Genomic DNA, 19,623 nt, shown 5'->3' on the forward strand with positions numbered 1-19,623 from the left:
TTGTTCATGTTTATTAAATCTGCATTGCTTATGTACTTATTTATGACTGTAACTTTATAAAATAAATATAAATAAAGCACATTTAAGGAATAGTTAATGGAAACAAATACACAATACAACTCTATTTCATTCTACATTAGCAAACAACATTAGTTTCTAAGTATTCACAATACAATGGGAATATTAAGATGTCAATGTTGTTACCCTGATCAGTAATATGGCAGAATTACATCACGTAGTTTATGAATAAACTAACAAAAACTAGAGGACTGAGAAGTTTCTCAGGTCAGGCATTTACTATGCCTAATCATAGTCAGGTCATACACTCATTCATGACATGGTAAAAAGCATTTCATTTCCATCAATGTTGCATGTCAGATACAGTAGCCATTAATGACAAAAGCAGAGGAAAAAAATCACTTTCATGTGACCAAGTAACATTGCACTTAGAATATAAAGTGTCTACATTTGTACAAATGGAACATGTTTCTTTTTAATGCATCGTGTGCCCCAGCACACCTTTATTAACCCCATTCACCCCATCATTTCACTATGGCGTGGTGACATGTTAGAGGTGAAAGGAAGAACTGATGCACCTTGTGGTTGGTGCTCAAACTTGCTGCTTGTCTAAAAGAAACACACTCCTTCTGTGTACATTAGGTAGGAAAGGATACAATAAATAGGTGTAATTGTGTGATAAATTACGGCTTGATGCTGCCGAAAAACACATTACAACTTGATGAGACTGGATCATTGCAATCTAATCAGATCTATGACCAATTAGGCCAAAATTGCACAGATCAGATTAGTTTACAATAATCCAATCAGGTCTGAATGCAATGGAAGGAAATTGGTTTCACACATTTCCCTATTATTTAACACACATGTTAATGCACATCATCATCCATCTCGATTTTCTGCTGACTCACATACAATTTGTTTGAATTTGAAATGTTTTAAACAGAGCCACATATTGTACAATTATTGATCAAATTGGTAAAAATGAAAAAATATACTGTATAATGTTTTCGTGAATTCTGGCTAATTTTGCACGAAGTAAAGGACAGAATATTTATAACATTCCTGACCGTCTCTTGGCATTGTGTTAAATTTTATTCTGGCTTCTGGCATGGTATGGGGAGAATGTAAGCAAGGCTGACGGAATCTCTCTGGGCACCCTAGGTGTGCTCCCCCCTATTACCTTAGCACTTAGGAGTTGGTGGCTGCAGCTTCTGCTTCTCAGACCTGGAGGGTGGGACTGGGCTGAGACATCATAGCCCAGTACCACACTCTTAATGCATCAATGACATTGAGGAGTAGCAGCCGACAGCTTCATATATAAGAAGCTGTTGGCTCCTTCTCCTTCATGTCAGCAGCCAACTCTCCACAGACGCCACATGGGGCATTAAAAACACTGGATGAGGAAAATTATTATTCGGTGTTTTAGGTACCACCTAAACAATGGCGTCCTGAGTGACCACCTAGGTTCACACTAGCCCTGGCCTTGAATCTAGGGCAAACCAACCTTACCTTGAAATTGGGACAAATATGGTTAGTTGTTGTATGAGATAAGCTACTGTACGTATGAAATAAAAAAAAAACAGGGTTGAACATTAAAATATTGATTGTAGAAATAAAATATTTTATTATTTTATATTTTACACAGTGAAAGCAATATTGAATGTACTGTATATCAAAACGAGAGCAAAGGCTACTGAAGGGGAATCTACAGGAAAGTTGAGATGAAAGGCAAATGACTATTCTGTCTTGCCCTAAATTTGGTTTTGTACAAAAATGTGCATTGATCTCTTAATCTCATTTTTGCTTGCATCAGGAAAAATGCATTGTGTGTAGTTCTTTGCTGAGGATTATTAAACTGTTATAAGAACTCTTATACCACTGAAGCCTTCAGACTGGGATGCTGAGTACAGAGGGATTTTAAATAATTGCTAATAACTCATAATGTATTAATGTCATTGTTTTAGCATCTTATTTTGGTAACACCAACACATTTAAAGGGTTAAAAAGCAACCGTGTACAATATGCATCACAAACCCTATTATATTTTGTCACCTATAGCAATGAGAAATAGCCTCCAAAACTGTCAACACATATATAATTATACATTATTCTAGGGAACATTCATTATAGGAAAACTGAAAAGAAGAATGGAAATGACATCCTGCATCCAGGAAAATAAGTCTCTAAGCTACACACCATACAATGTACATAGTGTTGAGTTGGAAAATGCATCATCATGTCATTCATTATATCACTCTAACAATTGTTTTATCTTTCTCTTGTATGCTCAAGGTTACTTACATTGCTGAACGAATGTAGTTATTTATAAAGCACATAAAAATAAAAAACTAAACTACGTACAGTAAAAAACTGTATTAAAACATGGTTCGGGATGAAGCCAATAAATACTGTACTGCAGCTATAGTGCTATTCTGACCCCTGAAGGATGGAAGCACGAGACAACCATTTCACAGTTATATGCACAAGCAACACATTGCAGATACCTTTAATTATATATATATATATATATATATATATAGACACACACACATACACTCACAAAACAATACAAAATAATAAAGTAGAAAAAGCTAGATATATAACAATAACCCTATTTATCATACAATTTATAGTGTTGGGAAAAAGACAAGCTATGTATGTTTTCATGTTTCACCAATTACAATGTCGACATATTATAAATACAACAATCACTTCTGCATTATACCTCTAATACAATATATAACTTCTTTATCATTGTATGCACATTGAGCAGACTTCAGAGCATATGGCGGCCCACATTTATATACAAATTATAGAGCATGTTAAAGCTCAAGCATTTAAATAAAAATAAAAGGTTTAATACTGATTTTTCTAATTGGTGATTTAACTGAGCTAAATGCTACAATACATTCTTCTCCATCTGTAATGTGTCGAAGTGCTGCTTGAGTAGTAACCAGCACCAAGACCTGACAGTTAAAACCTAGCATTCAGAAGCACATTCTTCTTACTTATGAAACAGAGCTTGCCATGCTTTGGAATGTATTCCTATAACATAGATCACAGTGGAATGATCTCTTTATGATGCACATAGAATAACGACATTCTGGTTTTCACATGCTGAATTCAGATAATCTAACATCACTTTTTACTCTATATCTAAAGTTTTACATTTATTTCTGAGAACATGTGTTTGACTTTTTCTTTTTTTAAAATACAATTCATCATTCCTGGGTAAAGACAGTATCTTCCATTTAACAAGGAAAATCAGACAAACAGCTCTCACAAGACATCCATCTTCTAACCCTGGACCGAATTATAGCATGCTGCAAGTGATGCTAAACAACTGACATATTTTAGCACCTGACATCTGCCTCTGTTTGCCACCCATGAACCATCTTGCGCGATAGTGCATTATTAGCTTTAAACAACGTTCAGCTAATAAAATACCAAAGAGGTTACCAGCCTTAAAGTATAAATATATTGCTATACAAAATTAAATTAATAATCTCCTATTAACTGCAAGCTTTAGAAACCAGACATCTGAAAGGGACATGAGAGCATTTATTTTATGTTATATAAAAAGTTTGCTAACACACAAACCTTATTATAACTACTCTCGGCTAGGAGCCATTTTATGCCATGAAGCCTCACAATATTATTTTCATTGGTGTTGTTATGATTTATGTTCTGTGTTATTTGAATCACATTTATAACTCCCAAAATGTTCTACTGTCCATGTAGACAAATAAATTAAAACAAAAGTCATAATTTTTTAAACTTATTTTTAATGTTTAATAACATTGACTGGTAATCTGTCCTCATCTAATATTTGAAATTCCTCCAAACTTGTTTGACTTGATTAGTTATGTGCATGTGTACTGGCCAGGAGACCCATTTTGCAATGAATAAAGTAACACACAAGACAACTAGCTTTACTCTGGTTCTGTGAATTGTTGCTATACATAACCCCTTTCAGTACCTCCCTAACCCCACTGCATTATTTGCAAACATCACATTAAAACACTGGCCTCAACATTGACCTTGACAAAGACTGCAGGCTGATCTTGTCAATGGGACCTTTGTTGACTGTTACACTTGCTATATTCTGGAGTTTTAAAGATGTTGCTAAGCTGGTGTGCAAACCTAACAGCTTTTACTAGCAATTCCTGTGCAATATATATATATATATATATATATATATATATATATATATATATATATATAGATAGATACTGTAAGAAGACTGGTGCCAAATGCATGGCACACGATATTAGAATTGCAGCAAAATCTCGTCTCAAGATCCTTTCCTCCCTCCTTACTCCCACTATCCCTGTCAATTCATCTCAAGTCTACTGACAGGAGCATTCAAAGTTAAAGCAAATTATTTATATAATCCATTCTTTAAGTAGTCTATATTCCTCTGTGTTCTCATTTTAGGGAAGTAATAGCCTGTCATGTACCAGTAGACCTTCCCCCCACCCCCACCTTTTCTCTAAATAGCAAAACCTAATGCAACAAGGATCAGAGATCCCATTGGAGATCCTTTCATAGTTCACATAGAACTTTACAGTGCACACTAAGCACTATCATTCCATCATACAGACTGCCACTGGTATGGCCAATTTACTACTATATGTTTCATTCTATAGCAGCAAAACTTTTTTTTCCCCAATTCATGTTTGGTAATAGAAGTCATAAGCCCAACACATACTGCACTCTACATATATAAATCCTGCCAGATTTAACGTAGTTGTACATTGACATCACCAATATCTGCATGTAGCATCAGAATGATTTTTCATGGGATGTATGCATCTTAATTGACAGCATTGCTGTAGTGGCTCTGACACACCAGAGATTGTGCCTAAAACTGATTCTGCGAGCCAGGCATTGTGCTGTGCTATTTTTCATCCAACAGCTTGCAGCTATATTATTCTCCTGCAGAATCTGCAGAAATAATTGCATATCAATCTATACCAATACACTTAATGTAATTTAACCTCCTGCTAAGTAGAAAAATGGCACACTAGAAGCAGTGGTTGAATATATAGGAATATATGCTACTATGCAGGGTGCTGCAGCTCCTGTGATCAATGCACCAGATACTAATGATCAGAGTTAATAAAAAAATAAATAAACACATTCTTTAATAAAGATTTAACAATTATCCAATCAAACTGCGCTAAGTCTGAATGATCTGCTTTCCGTTTTCACCTAATATTAATACTTGCCTCCCGCAAACATTGCATTAACCCTGAATATAGATATTCATGCTGTATATCGGCACCAGTATTATATATGGCAGAAAAGACAGTGCCCTGATCACAAAAGACAAGAGCAAAAAAAAAAAAATGTTATCTGCAGTTATAGATTTCCTATTCGTTTTCAATATGTTTAATGCTCTGCAGCAATCGGAGAGTCCCATTTTTTTTCAGAAGCACCCAAGTTTCAGTAGTTAGACACCTGCAAGCTTTCAATAGACAGAAAATGATCTTACCCAGCACGATCTTCCAAAATATTCTGCTGTTGGAATCAGTCAGCAAGGTGAGAGCTGGTCATCACAATGCTTAGTCAGCAGATCCACCGTTTAATCCCCTTGATATTTGTGTAGAAATATATGTATATTTCTTCTGCTAGCAATCAGTAAAAGGATCCCCATTCACAAGTGCCAAGTTCACCACCATACAGAATAATTCCATCTAGACCCGAGGATACCTTTTAAGACGTGCAGCTTGCTTCAGCTCTGAAAGTACCCAGTTATGTTCAGTGTAGAAGATCCAATCCAGGTGTGAATGAAAAGGGTAAAAAGAACTGGAATTAAAAAAGAAGGGAGAGCCACAGAAGTCTGTTATCAACAGGAAGAGAGAAAATCTTCACCGCGCCTGCAGCCTTTCAAAGCAAAGCCCCACTATAGACGTAAGATTTCTCCATATTCAAGATGCAGCCAGGGAAAAAAGAAGCAGTGTATGTATATTTCACAAGTATCCTGCAATAACAGATCCAATGGGGTTTTCCTTGCACTGTACTGCTATGTGAAAGAACTCCTGCTGTTTGAAAGGGTGTCCCTGGGTCCTAGCACTCCCAAATGAAGATGAAGGAGGTAAAACAGAAAAGGAATTAAAATCAGTTGTCTGTTAGCTCCCGAATGATGCTAATCTCCAATGAGGATGACAAGTGAACAACATGTAATAATGAAACTTGATTAACAGCTACCATCCAGAAAAAAAGGGAAAAGAAAGGAGAGAGGGGGACAAGGAGGGAGGTAATAGAGAGACACAGATAGACAGAAAAAGGGGGAGAAACTGCAATGCATAAATGAATCCAGTGTTTCAATAAGATCTCCTCATTTGATTGAATGCATTCTCCAGCCTGCTGCAACTGCAAGTCATAAAAAGATACTGTTACTGCCACCCAATGGATATTCCAGTACTAGCCAATCCTCAGCTACAGATTTCCACCCTCCAGTTTAGAAGGCTGAATTAAAACAGGAAAGCCTTACATGGAATCAAGAAAAGTCTAATGGATTAGCTACTGCTGTCTGTGATAACAAGCGCATTCATTGTGTATCTTGACTGTTAAATGTTTAGGTTTATTGTAGTCAATCTATAAACAATGCAAACACATACAGCATTAATAATGCAATATACATGTACAGACAATGCATTTATTGTCATAGTTACTTTTTATTAGTTGTTTAAAAGTAAGCACTGTCTCATTACCTAATATGATAGTTCAAATTCATACTATACTGTTGCCATGGGATCGCTTCTTTGTTCCTACTGTCTGAACTGTGTGGGAACATTTTATCTTCATTCAATTGCTAAATATTGTCGATCTGTTACACATTAACCTTATTGTGCAACACAATGTGGCTTTGCCTTATCACCAATCTAGGTTATGAACAGACAAAAGATAATATAATTTATGATGAGCACTGAAAAATCAAGTCATATGCTGATATTTACACTGTAATACAGAAAAAAAATGTATTTAAACAGAACTAGTAGGGGATTCATTATTTTTACTCTTCACATACCACCTCAATAGAAGTTATTTACAAAGCAGAAAATGTGCGGCTACACACTTTAAAGCCTGTTTTGCACCTATTTTTGTGTATTTGTGTTTGGTTTTATAAGTTGTATATGTATTTGCAATGATGTCTTGTGCGGGCATGCAAAAGTTGGGCTATCATGAAAGCGTTATGTGTGCTCTGGGTGCAAAGAGACCCTGGCATCCAGTTCTAAGGTGGCTTCGGACTCTTAATGAAGCCACCTCAGAACAAGATGCTGGGATATATTTGAGCAGAATAGGGGCGTTGTAGAATCTCCGCAAGTCACAAGAAACTGCTGGAGAGGACCTCTGAGGAAGTTAAGTTAAATAGTTTTAGAGCTCCTTTCAACTTCGCATTTTGTTAAAAGATACAATATGTATGTGAAGATATCATCATCATCATCATTCATTTATATAGCGCCAGCAAATTGCGTAGCGCTTTCCAATTGGGAATAAACATTAATAAAACAATACTGGGTAATACATATAGACAGAGAGGTAAGAGAACCATGCTTGCAAGCTTACAATCTATGGGACAATGGGAGTTTGAAACACAAGATATTCTTTAATACTCCTCTCCTTGTTTTCATGAGGAACGCCCCACCTTGAACTAATATTTGTATTCCTCGATTTAGACACCATAGTAAAAGCACATTGAAGGTGTTGGAAATAAACTTAGCCTTAACCTAGGCCCATTTTATAGACAAATTACATTAATAGATGCTCAGTTTTTTTAATCTACATACCGAAGGACTCAGCACCAGCTGCAAGCTTTGCTAAAAGTTATTTTGCAAAGTGTGTATTGTTTATTTGCCAGGAAAAAATAAAGTGCCCACGCTTGGGCGTGGTCAGGGCCAGATTAACCCTAGGGCTAACTGGGCTACAGCCCAGGGGCCTCGGGCATCCAGGGGGCCCTTGAAAGTGCTCAGCAGCAGTATTGATCGGTCGGGGGTGGGGGCGTCCCTGGCGCGATCAATGATGCTGAGCACTTTCACTGCAGTCCTTCCCCGGCGCGCTGTAGTCTCCTTACTGAGGAGATCTCCTGAGTCTCACTCTCACAAGATCTCCTCAGTAAAGAGCGTACAGCACGCCGGGGAAGGAGGCAAGTGCCTTGGGTGTGTCTCGGATCACGGGAGGGTAGGGGGGGGGGAGCTGCTCGTATCACAGGGGGGCCCTCACGGGGGAATGGAGGCCCTCTTAGCCCAGGGGCCTCCATTCCCTTAATCCGGCCCTGGGCGTGGTGTTTACTATAACAGTGTTATTGCAGTTAATTCGCACCTAAAAATAGAAATCATGGTGAACTGAACATGCATTATTAATGAGCTGCAAAAAATCAGGGCTTGAACTTTTTTATTTGCGCAAGTGTGCCTTATTTTCTGCCAACCAGATTTGAAGGTGTGTGTCTGATGCTAAGCTGGAAGCATATGCATAAAATGTATGCTAAAAAAATTCTGCACATAAAAATAGCATTCTTATGCCCATATGTTGAGGCATACAAAGAGGAGGGCTGACAAATTTTAGCCCAGGGGGCAAGACTGGATTCAGCAGCCCATTAGAAACATTTAAAAAAATAAATGCAGGCGGCCCAGTGACCCAGCCCAACGTAGCCCATTATAGGACTGGCCCGGGGAGCAGATGCCCCCCTGCCCCTGGGCCTACACATGGAGTGCTTTAAATATACTTAGGGGTAAATGTATGAAGCTCTGGGTTCTTAAACACCTGCGAGTTCGGCGTCTTCAGCGCTTAAATTTAAAGCGGCGCTGCCTTGTAAAGGGAAGTTTCATACATTTACCCCTTAGTCTCAAATTAAGACTTAACGCACAGGTGCGTATAGTGTAAAGTCGCTGTGAATGTAGGGTGCAGCATATATCGTATTTCTGAATTAACACTGTTCGCAATTAACAAAAACCTTTACATCATATTCTACATAAAAAAACAAATATTACATTTACATTGTGTATTTCTGGTCTACTGTCACATCCCATTAAGAACTGTTTGGGGTTTTTTGGGACATGATTACTACAATATACTATGTATTGGCATTTTACAATGCTATGTGACCTCATTTATAACCAATAAACACATTTTTACCTTCACTTTTAGCACCTTATTAGGTATATACATATTGTACTGTCACTGCAACACTAAAAGCTCATGATATCATACTGTTTAATAATAATGCATTCAATTAATTTGAAAAAAAAAAAACCCCAAAACAGCAAGATATGGATAGAAATAACAACTTTATATAGACATACTTTTCTAAATATGTTTTTATTAGTTTTTTATTGTTATTTCTAAAACATAGCAATATCAAAGTACTTAAATTAACAAAACAGACATCACATAATATTCCAAATAGATACATTGTTTACAAAACATACATTGTAAAACAGAAAATTACAGAATGGAGGATCTGTTAATACAAATGCAGAAACATTGGAGCATATATAACATTAGTGAGATTGATAACAATACAATAAATATCAGCTAGTAGGGGAGGTCAGGGGCTCAGTCAATCCACTTACCCCAGATACTTTCAAATTTCGCTACTGCTTCCTACTAGTGTAGGTAAAACTTCATGGTGTATCATGGAGTTGACCATTGAAATCCAATTATGAATCATTGGAATCGTCTGAGCTATCCATAACCGGCTATGCAGGTTATGGATAGCCATCATAAATAAATGCAATGTATAGTTGTGATAGTAGGGGAAATTAAATACCTAATTTTTGATGCAGAGAATTACTTTAAGCCAGAAGGGATGATTTATGGGGCATTCCCTAAGGAGATGTCAAAAGGTCCCAAACTCATTCTCACACCTTAAGCAATTAGTAGTTTGACCGGAATAAAAATTTGCTAACCTAACAGAAGTTAATTTGCTTTTTGTAAATTATACACTGGAATCTGCTGAAATCTTAAGGACGCAGTAGAATAGTGTGAGCTGCTGAGAATAATTCCCCAATCCTTGTCAGTAATAGGACCTAAATCAGTTTCCCATTTTTAACTTAATTGCATAAGGTCACTGGCAGTTGATTCACACAAAAGGTAGAGGCACATATATGAGAATAGGACATTATATACAAGAGGTTGAAGCAACCTTTTAATAGGAACCTTCTTTAAGGTTAGTATTCCCATGTCAAATTTTGCCGCCATAGCATAGCGAAGCTGAAGACATGAGAAAAACATTGACCAGGGAATGTTAAAGTCACTCAAAGGATACAAAGATATTGTCTGCATAAAGTTGACTATATAGCTGTCACCCCATGTCGGCACCAAAGAGAATTACCTTCTACTGAAAATTCTTTCATCTTAGCAGTAGCCCATAATGAAGTGCAAGGGTGTATATCATCATAACCTTCCAGTTTGTTGGCAGCAGTCCATATTTTCACAGCTTGCACCAACAACAGAAGTGCATAGGTTACAACTGTACCTGACAGTAAGGCTTGTAACAAAGTGTGAATAGTATTAAATTGCCATAGCAAGTCGTTATAGTCTTGATCAGAAACCCAGAATTTGAGGTGGGCAGTTGAGAAGCATAATAATAAAGTTTTAAGTTAGGGAGTGTGAGACCATCCAAGGACCTGGGTCTGTAAAGTGAACTTAATTTGATTTTAGCCCTCTTTCCCCCCAAAACAAAGAAGTTAGGTATTGGTCTACTCTACAGAATGTCGATGATGGGACAAAAATCAGGGACTGTTAAATCACATAAAGAAATTTTGGTTGTATCACCATCTTTATTAAATTGATTCTACCCGACACATGTCACACGCCTGCCCCGCTGACGGGCACCGGCAGTGTTACCTCTCTCTTGTAAGCTGTGAACCTGGTGCTCTGGTCACATCCTTGGATGGCGACCGCCATCTTGCCTCGGGTTCTGCGCATGTGCAAGTCGGCTCTCCTCTCTTTAGACCCCCTACTCGTTCCTCATTGGTCACAGTATTTTGGAGTGGTATTTAAACCTCCTACTGCCTCCTGTCAGACACCTGTTCTTTGAGTTCATTCACTCGCTTTGAGAATCTGGCTCCCTCCGGTCTACCCGAGTCTCCTGTTGCTCCAGTGTGGACTCTGCTTCTCATGAGTACTCCTCTCCGTGCTGGCTGCAGCTCTACCTCTCCGCAGCTGCTACTGCTGTACTCGAGGTTCCATCTCCTCTCCTGAGTTCACCTACATTTCCGTTGATCATACTGAACTACCGCTGTTCCAGTGACTCTCCTGCTGTTGCTCTAAGTTTCCATCATCAGGTCAGCTATAGTCCTACATCTCTGTTGCTCATATTGAATTGTCGCTGCTCCAGTGACTCTCCTGCCCTTGCTCTGACTGTTATCTTTAAGTCAGATACAGTTCTTCACCTCCGTTGCTCATATTGATCTACTGCTGCTTCAGTAACTCCAAGCCTCTGCTGGTCACAGCCCGATATCAACTGTCTTTTGCCTTCTTCGCTCCTGGCTCCTCCTACCAATCTGCCCAGGACTCACCCAGGGGACCGCGACCTGCGGGATAGGGGCAGCTAAGACCATACCTCCTTGCGGGGGTCCTTGGTGAGTACCACCTACTCGTTAGACTCCACACCCCTGAGTGAGCAATACCAAACCTGGCAAATACAAGGGATCCATTAAAGACTCTCGGATTTCGTGACATTAAGAACAGGCCAAAGAATGTCTGATCCCCTGGTGTAGCCTTCCACTAAAGACATGTTACAACATCTAATCGCACAGGTCAAGCAGCAGGACAACACCCAATGTCAGCTGCTACAGTGTTTTCAAATCCTGGCTGGTCAGCTAGATGCCCTGCAAGCGGCCCAGTCCTCCATCTCTGTTTCACCACCTGAACAACCTCTTGGTCATTTGGCTTCCGCTGTGACCATCTCCACTTTCAGGCTACCTACTCCCACAAAATTTGTTGGAGATCCTAAATTCTGTTGTGGCTTCCTAAATCAATGTTCGATTCAATTTGAACTGTAGTCTCAGAATTTTCCGACTGATAGAACCAAGGTGGCTTATATTGTCTCGCTGTTTATGCGTTAAGCACTGTCTTTGGCCTCTCATCTCTGGGAGAAGGATGATCCTCTTCTTAGCAACTATGTCTCTTTTTTTGGCCACTTTCCGACGGATTTTCGATGAACCTGGTCGAGTCTCTTCTCCCTCTGCTAGCATCCTCAGATTGCACCAAGAGAACTACTCTGTAGCACAAAATGTTATTGAATTACGCTCATTATCATCTGAATTATCTGGGAATAATGTTGCTTTAGTAGCCACCTTCTGGCAATGGTTGTCCGATCACATAAAGGATGTCTTGGCTTCACATGGACTACCCACTACCTTGGATGCTATCATCTCCGTCTGCAAAAGGGGGGGGTTTACGCCTCCGGGAGAAATCTGCAGAGAAGGATCAGTCTCAACATTCAACCTTCAGACCGATCCCGCGCCTTTTACCACCCTCATCTGTTCCTGAAGAGGCCATGCAAATCGGGAGAACTCGTTTGACTTCTGAGGAACGAGACAGATGGCGCAGAGACAAGCTGTGTATGTATTGTGGCGACTCTGGTCACTTTTTAAGCTCCTGTTCCAAGAGACCGGTAAACGTCAAGCCCTGATCTGTTCTGGGCATCTACTATTTGTGTCATTCCTGCCTCCCTACATTGTGACTCATCTGAATTTCATTCTCGAGCTCTACTAGACTCTGGTGCTGCAGGACACTTTATATTGCAAGCACTAGTCTCACGGTGATCTATTCCTACACTTTCTTTGGAGGCTCCAGTCAGTATTTCTGCCATTGATGGTTCTCAACTCCCGAGAGACATGATCCGTCATCAGACCAAGCTGCTTGCTCTCCGCAAAGGAGCTCTTCACTCTGAGCAGATCTCATTTCTGGTCCTGCCTAGCACCATCACTCCCCTCAGCTAGACTGTAACACCTCCAAAATCCTAGCCTGGGGTCCCTACTGCTATTCTTGTTGTCTGACCGTGGTAAGACCCCTGCAGTCCTTGTCTACCTCGACACCTTTGGTTCCTTCTGCCCTGCCTCCTAAATACCAAGCCTTCTCTGATGTCTTCGATAAAGGTTGGGCTGAAGTACTTCCTTCACTCTGACCATGGGATTGTCCTATAGAGCTACTCCCAGGGAAGACTCCACCCAGAGGTCGTGTTTACCCTATCTCTCAGCCTGAAACCCAAGCCATGTCAGCTTATGTGAAAGAAAATCTCCAAAGGGGTTTCATCAGGTCCTCTGTTGGGGCTGGTTTCTTTTTTGTAAAGAAGGACAGTTCGTAACGACCTTACATTGACTATAGCGGACTTAATACCGTTACCATCAAAAACCGCTACCCTATCCCTCTCATCACCGAACTGTTTGACCGCATTAAGGGAGCTTCACTAAAAATCTTTACTAAATTGGTCCTCCGAGGTGCATATAACCTCATTCATATCCAATCCGGAGATGAGTGGAAGACCGCCTTCAATACCCGTGATGGGCATTACAAGAATCTAGTTATGCCCTTCGGCCACTGTAATGCCCCGGCAGTATTTCAAAGTTTTATCAATGAAATCTTCAGGGACCTCCTCTACTCTTAGTAGTTGTATATCTGGACGATACTCTCATATTCTCCCAAAACATTGACGCTCATAGAAAACATGTCGCTGAAGTACTTGCCAGGCTGCGGAGAAATCACTTGTATTGTAAATTGGAGAAATGTTCCTTTGAAGCCGCCTCTATGCCCTTCTTGGGGTATATTCTCGGGGTCTGGTCTTAAAATTGATCCAGAGAAGGTACAAGCCATTCTGAACTGGCCACTTCCATCTACTCTCAAGGCTGTTCAGCACTTTCTATGCTTTGCAAATTACTACCGACAATTTATCCTGAACTATTCCAGCATTGTCGCTCCCATTACCGCACTTCAGAATGGCGTTACCTCAACATGTGGTCATCATATTTACTGACCACAAAAACCTTTTGTATCTACAAACAGCTCAGTGCCTCAAGACAGTTGCTACATTGATGGAACCTAAAGATTCTGACCAGGAATCTATTATTTCATGCTGTTCACATCAACTGAATGCTATTATCCCTCAAATCTCTTCACTGTCTACATTTGAGAGAGAGAACAGAAGAATAAAGAATCATTTTTCAATTCCAAGACAACTTGAGATAAACTCTCGACTTATTTCAACTATGGCAATGCTGGATTCAAGAGCCAATGGTAATTTCATGAATATGGATTTTGCTAAACAAAACCATTGTCACTCACCGGACCGTGAGTGCCTCTTCCCGGACATTTAGGAACCGTGGCCGTCCCTATACTTCAGTGTATGTCCCTTTAACTCAATTGGCAGATCAGGCAACACTCCCTATATTAAGCACCTGTGGTCAACACCACGTTGCCTGATCTTGGAGTCTCATTCCCCATGAGCCTCTGAAGGTGTTTCCTCGTGTATTCAGCGCTGCTGATTCCTGTGGTTTCCAAACCACTTCTACCTCTGTGGTTTCCTAACCACTTCTACTACTGTGGTTCCCATACCACTTCTACCATCAACTGTATCATCGTGACTGTGAGCTGATTCCTATCCGCTGCCTCCGTGCACTACAGTCTCCTATACCACTTCAACGCTATTATATTCCATAGTGACTGTTTGCTGATTCTTATCCGCTGCCTCCGTGCACTACAGCCTTCTCTCCTTATTCACTCACCTGTTCCATTCCTCTCACATAGCAGTGGTACAACTTGCTACCGCAGACCACTGACTTCCCGGATACCTCCACTTGGATTCCATTCCTTCACTCAGACAGCGGTACCACTTGCTATCCGCAGACCGCTGACTCTCATCACCTCCTCGTTTCTGTTGGACATTCCTCCTCACTATAGCAGTGGTACAACTTGCTAACGCAGACCACTGACTACCTCCACTTGCCCTTGTCCATACAGTTCCTCGTGTATTATCACCTCCATATTACCAGTGCTGCTAGTCATAGACTTTCCTGAGCATCTCATCATCTACTATTGCCTGTTCCGTGATCACCCTGCTACCAGAGTACACTATTACCATCTACATTGCCCTGGTAAGCTTACCACCTGGTGATCCCTGGGTAAAGACTCCTAGTGCCCGTGACCTGTGCGCTGCACCTACTAGACTCCTGCTTCTTACATCCAGGGACTTCTCATCCTGTCGGCCTCCTGCCGCCTAGGTATCACTGCACTCCTGTCTGACTGCCTTCTGAACCACGGTATGCATACTTCTCATTGACTGTGCTGGTGTATTGCATATCTTGCTGGACTGTGTTGGTTCTCCTCTGGAGTTTGCAAACCGCTGAGTCTTTTGCCATCATTGACTGTGTTACCTTGTGCTGGATTACTTCAGAGACTTCCTACATTTGCAGACCTGTTCAGTCATTTATATATATTGTGCATATTACTGTGGATCGTGTTTAATGTGCCCGTGTACATCCTGTGTTGCAGTCTCTCCCCGTACACCTCCTCACATATATTTTCAGTGGTACAACTTGCTGAAGGCAGACCACTGATTCCTGTTCCAGTATCACCTGTTCCATTCCTCTCACATAGCAGTGGTACAACTTGCTACCGCAGACCACTGACTTCCCGGATACCTCCACTTGGATTCCATTCCTTCACTCAGACAGCGGTACCACTTGCTATCCGCAGACCGCTGACTCTCATCACCTCCTCGTTTCTGTTGGACATTCCTTCTCACTATAGCAGTGGTACAACTTGCTAACGCAGACCACTGACTACCTCCACTTGCCCTTGTCCATACAGTTCCTCGTGTATTATCACCTCCATATTACCAGTGCTGCTAGTCATAGACTTTCCTGAGCATCTCATCATCTACTATTGCCTGTTCCGTGATCACCCTGCTACCAGAGTACACTATTACCATCTATATTGCTCTGGTAAGCTTACCACCTGGTGATCCCTGGGTAAAGACTCCTAGTGCCCGTGACAACCATATAGTATTTCAAAAAAGAAAGACTCCTGTATTGATGGAGACAGTTGATGGATCCCCTCTGAATTCTGCTCCCATCACACATGAGACAGATCTTATGTCCCTGATGATAGAACCTAATCATAAGGAGGAACTCACTTTTTTTCTCATCTCTTCTCCAAATTTTCCCATAATTTTGGGTCTCCCTTGGTTCACTAACAATAGCCCAGCCATTAACTTGGAGTCTTAAACCCTAACGTTTCAAGATACTATCAGTGTGGTCTCTCTTGTACAAAAAGAGAATCAGATCTCAGTGTCCCCCTCTTCTGTGGAGGAACAATTGCCTGTTCAATATCAGGATTTTGCAGATATCTGTAACAAACAAAATGCTGACAAATTACCACCCCATCGACCATATGATTTTCCTATTGACCTATTACCTGGGGCTGCTATTCTTTTTGGTCGGATTTATTCATTAGCTGAACCTGAATTAAAGACACTAAAGACTTACCTGGAGGAAAATGAAACTAAAGGTTTTATACGTCCTTCAAAATCTCCAGCAGGGGCTCCTATTTTTTTGTAAATAAAGTTACTATAAAGAACAGACATCCACTTCCTCTCATCCCAGAATTATTGGAAAGACTGCAGACAGCAAGTATTTTCACAAAGCTCGATTTAAGAGGAGCGTACAACCTAATACGCATTCGACCAGGTGATGAATGGAAAACGGCTTTTCGAACAAAGTATGGACATTATGAGTACCTCGTGATGCCGTTTGGGTTATGTAATGCCCATGCTACTTTCCAACATTTTATAAATGATGTCTTTCAAAATTTGCTTGATCTGTTCATTATTGTATATCTTGATGATATCCTTATCTTTTCTAATTCTTTACCAGAACATCAAGAACATGTTCGAATTATTTTACAACGGCTACGAATAAACCAATTATACATCAAGTTGGAGAAATGCAAATTTTATCGTACTCAAATAAAATTTTTGGGTTACATTATATCCCCTCAAGGACTGTGTATGGATCTTTGTAAAATGCATGCTGTGGTAGATTGGCCCATACCTAAAAACGTCAAAGATGTGCAACGATTTATTGGCTTTGCTAATTTCTATTAACGCTTTATGAAGGACTTTTCTGGAATTGCTGCCCCCATTAATCAGCTCACAGAAAAGGTTTCCTCCTTTCAGTGGTCACCAGCAGCTGATAAAGCTTTTTCCATTTTGAAAACAAAGTTCACATCAGCTCCTATATTAATTCATCCTGATCCTACACTCCCATTTGTTTTGGAAACTGATGCATTGGATTCAGCTATAGGAGCAGTAATTTCACAAAGAGCAGGAGAAAAGATGTTACTTCACCCCTGTGCTTTTTATTCAAGGCAAATGACTGCTCCTGAAAGAAACTATGATGTGAGAAATAAAGAACTTCTTGCCATTATAGCTGCTTTTTCAGAATGGAGACATCTTTTAGAAGGTGCAAAGCATCAAGTGATAGTCCTCACCGATCATCGGAATTTGGAATTCCTTAAATCACTAAAAAGATTATCTCCCCGACAAGCTCGATGGGCTCTCTTTTTAAGCCGTTTTGATTACCTAATTTCCTATAGACATGGATCGAAGAATGGAAAAGCTGATGAACTCTCAAGAACCTATGCGGAGAATCCCCAACAGGTAAAGCCTATTCAAACAAATAATTCCTGATTTCAAATTTTTTGGGGGTTATTTGTACAACTGAGTTATTAACAGAGATCAAGAATGGATATGATACGGATTCTACCCTCATGAATCCTCCAAAAATGTTAAATTAACTTATGACAACAGAGTCTGGCATGTGGCACATCAACTATACGTTCCAGAAAAAGCACAGTTAAAGGTCATGAAACTATTCTATGACTCTAAATTAGCAGGCCATAAAGGACTTCAGAAAACTCAAGAACTGTTAAGCCGTTCATTCTGGTGGCCCAACTATAAGGAAGATGTAGCAAAATATATATCCTCTTGTACAACGTGTGCCAGATTTAAGACTCCTCGTGCTTCTCCTTTTGGACTACTACTACCTTTGCCAATACCTACACGTCCATGGGATTTCATTTCCATGGACTTTATTGTAGAACTTCCGAGATCTAAGAATATGACCACTATCTTTGTGGTAATTGACAGACTGACAAAGATGGCTCACTTTATACCCTACAGCAAAAGAAACAGCCAACTTACTTATAAAAGAAGTTTTTTGTTTGCATGGCGTTCCTAATGATGTGGTGTCAGACCGAGGCGTTCAATTCACATCACGATTTTGGAAACAGTTTTGCAAATCCCTTGGCATTGCGGTGAATTTGTCCACTGCATTTCATCCACAGTCAAATGGACAAACGGAGCGAACAAACCAAACACTTATATTTGTCACCTACAAGATGATTGGGTTGATATTCTCCCCATTGCTGAGTTTGCATACAATAATTCTCAACATTCATCTACAAGATTTAGCCCTTTCTATGCTAATCTAGGATATCATCCAAATATTTGTCCTAATCTACCTTGTGACTCTCCAATTCCTGCTGTGGAAGATAGACTGATTCTTATGCAAAGTAATCTTGAATTATTAAAAGAGACATTGAAAACTGCTCAAGAAAGATATAAACGTGATGCTGACAGATCACGAAGGGCTGCTCCAACTTTTAATATTGGTGATGAAGTATGGTTGTCAACTAGACATTTAAGGATGAAGGTACCATCTGCTAAGTTGGGAAGTAAGTTTATTGGTCCATATAAGATCATTGCACAGATTAGTTCAGTGGCTTTTCAATTGGATCTTCCTGATTCCTTGAAGGTACATCCTGTTTTACATGTGTCATTACTAAAACATTCAGTTAAGAATCCATTTCCTGGTCGCTCATTGCCTCCTCCTGAGCCAATTTAAGTTGATGAGCATGAGGAATTTATAGTTGAAAAGATCCTGGACTCTCGTATATTTCGACATCAATTACAGTATCTGCTACGTTGGCAGGGGTACGGGCCAGAAGATGTTTCCTGGCAATCCGCTAAGGATGTTCATGCCCCATTTTTGGTAAAAACATTTCATCGACAGCATCTTGTGAAGCCTGGTCTTAAGTCGTTCAGAGGACGTCATTGAGAAGGGGGCATCCTGCTATGTACTTGCCCTTAGATTTGCCCTCATTCAAGATGGCCGTGATTGCCTCATGAAGTTTCTATCTTGGATCTCTGTTATAAACTTGCACTTACAATAGCCCTTATCCAAGATGGCCGGGACTGTCTCATGAAGATTTCATCTTGGATCCCATTTCCTGTTTGGGCCTAGAAAAGGCACTTCCTGTTATGAAGCTTTTGCACGAGTATTGTATTTGTATCTGAACCAGATGCTTCCACAGAACCTTGCTTCTTTGTGATTTGGATTACAAGTACTTGATACTTCCACCAGACCTTTATCCTCTTGTGACTCTGGACTTTATTTGTTGGACACTGGAGATTTATTTATATACCAAAATAAATCTTGTTGAATTCAGAAATACCTGGCTATTGGGTTTCGTTTGTGATACCAGAAGTGTGACACTAGTGGATTGGAGGGGCTTCGGCCCTGAAGAGCGATC

At 40.1% G+C, this 19,623-nt stretch overlaps 1 protein-coding gene across 1 annotated transcript in view; it reads right to left on the reverse strand.

The window, feature by feature from the left end:
- Positions 1-6,449, reverse strand: part of IL1RAPL1 (interleukin 1 receptor accessory protein like 1) — a 1,105,500-nt gene extending 1,099,051 nt beyond the window's left edge. The window contains exon 1 of the mRNA XM_075196513.1: positions 5,519-6,449. The gene's annotated coding sequence lies outside the window, so the exon portion shown is untranslated. The remainder of the gene's footprint in view (positions 1-5,518) is intronic.
- Between the last annotated feature and the right edge of the window lie 13,174 nt (positions 6,450-19,623).

This window comes from Mixophyes fleayi, chromosome 2 (genome assembly GCF_038048845.1).
Source record: "Mixophyes fleayi isolate aMixFle1 chromosome 2, aMixFle1.hap1, whole genome shotgun sequence".
Lineage (NCBI taxonomy): Eukaryota > Metazoa > Chordata > Amphibia > Anura > Limnodynastidae > Mixophyes > Mixophyes fleayi.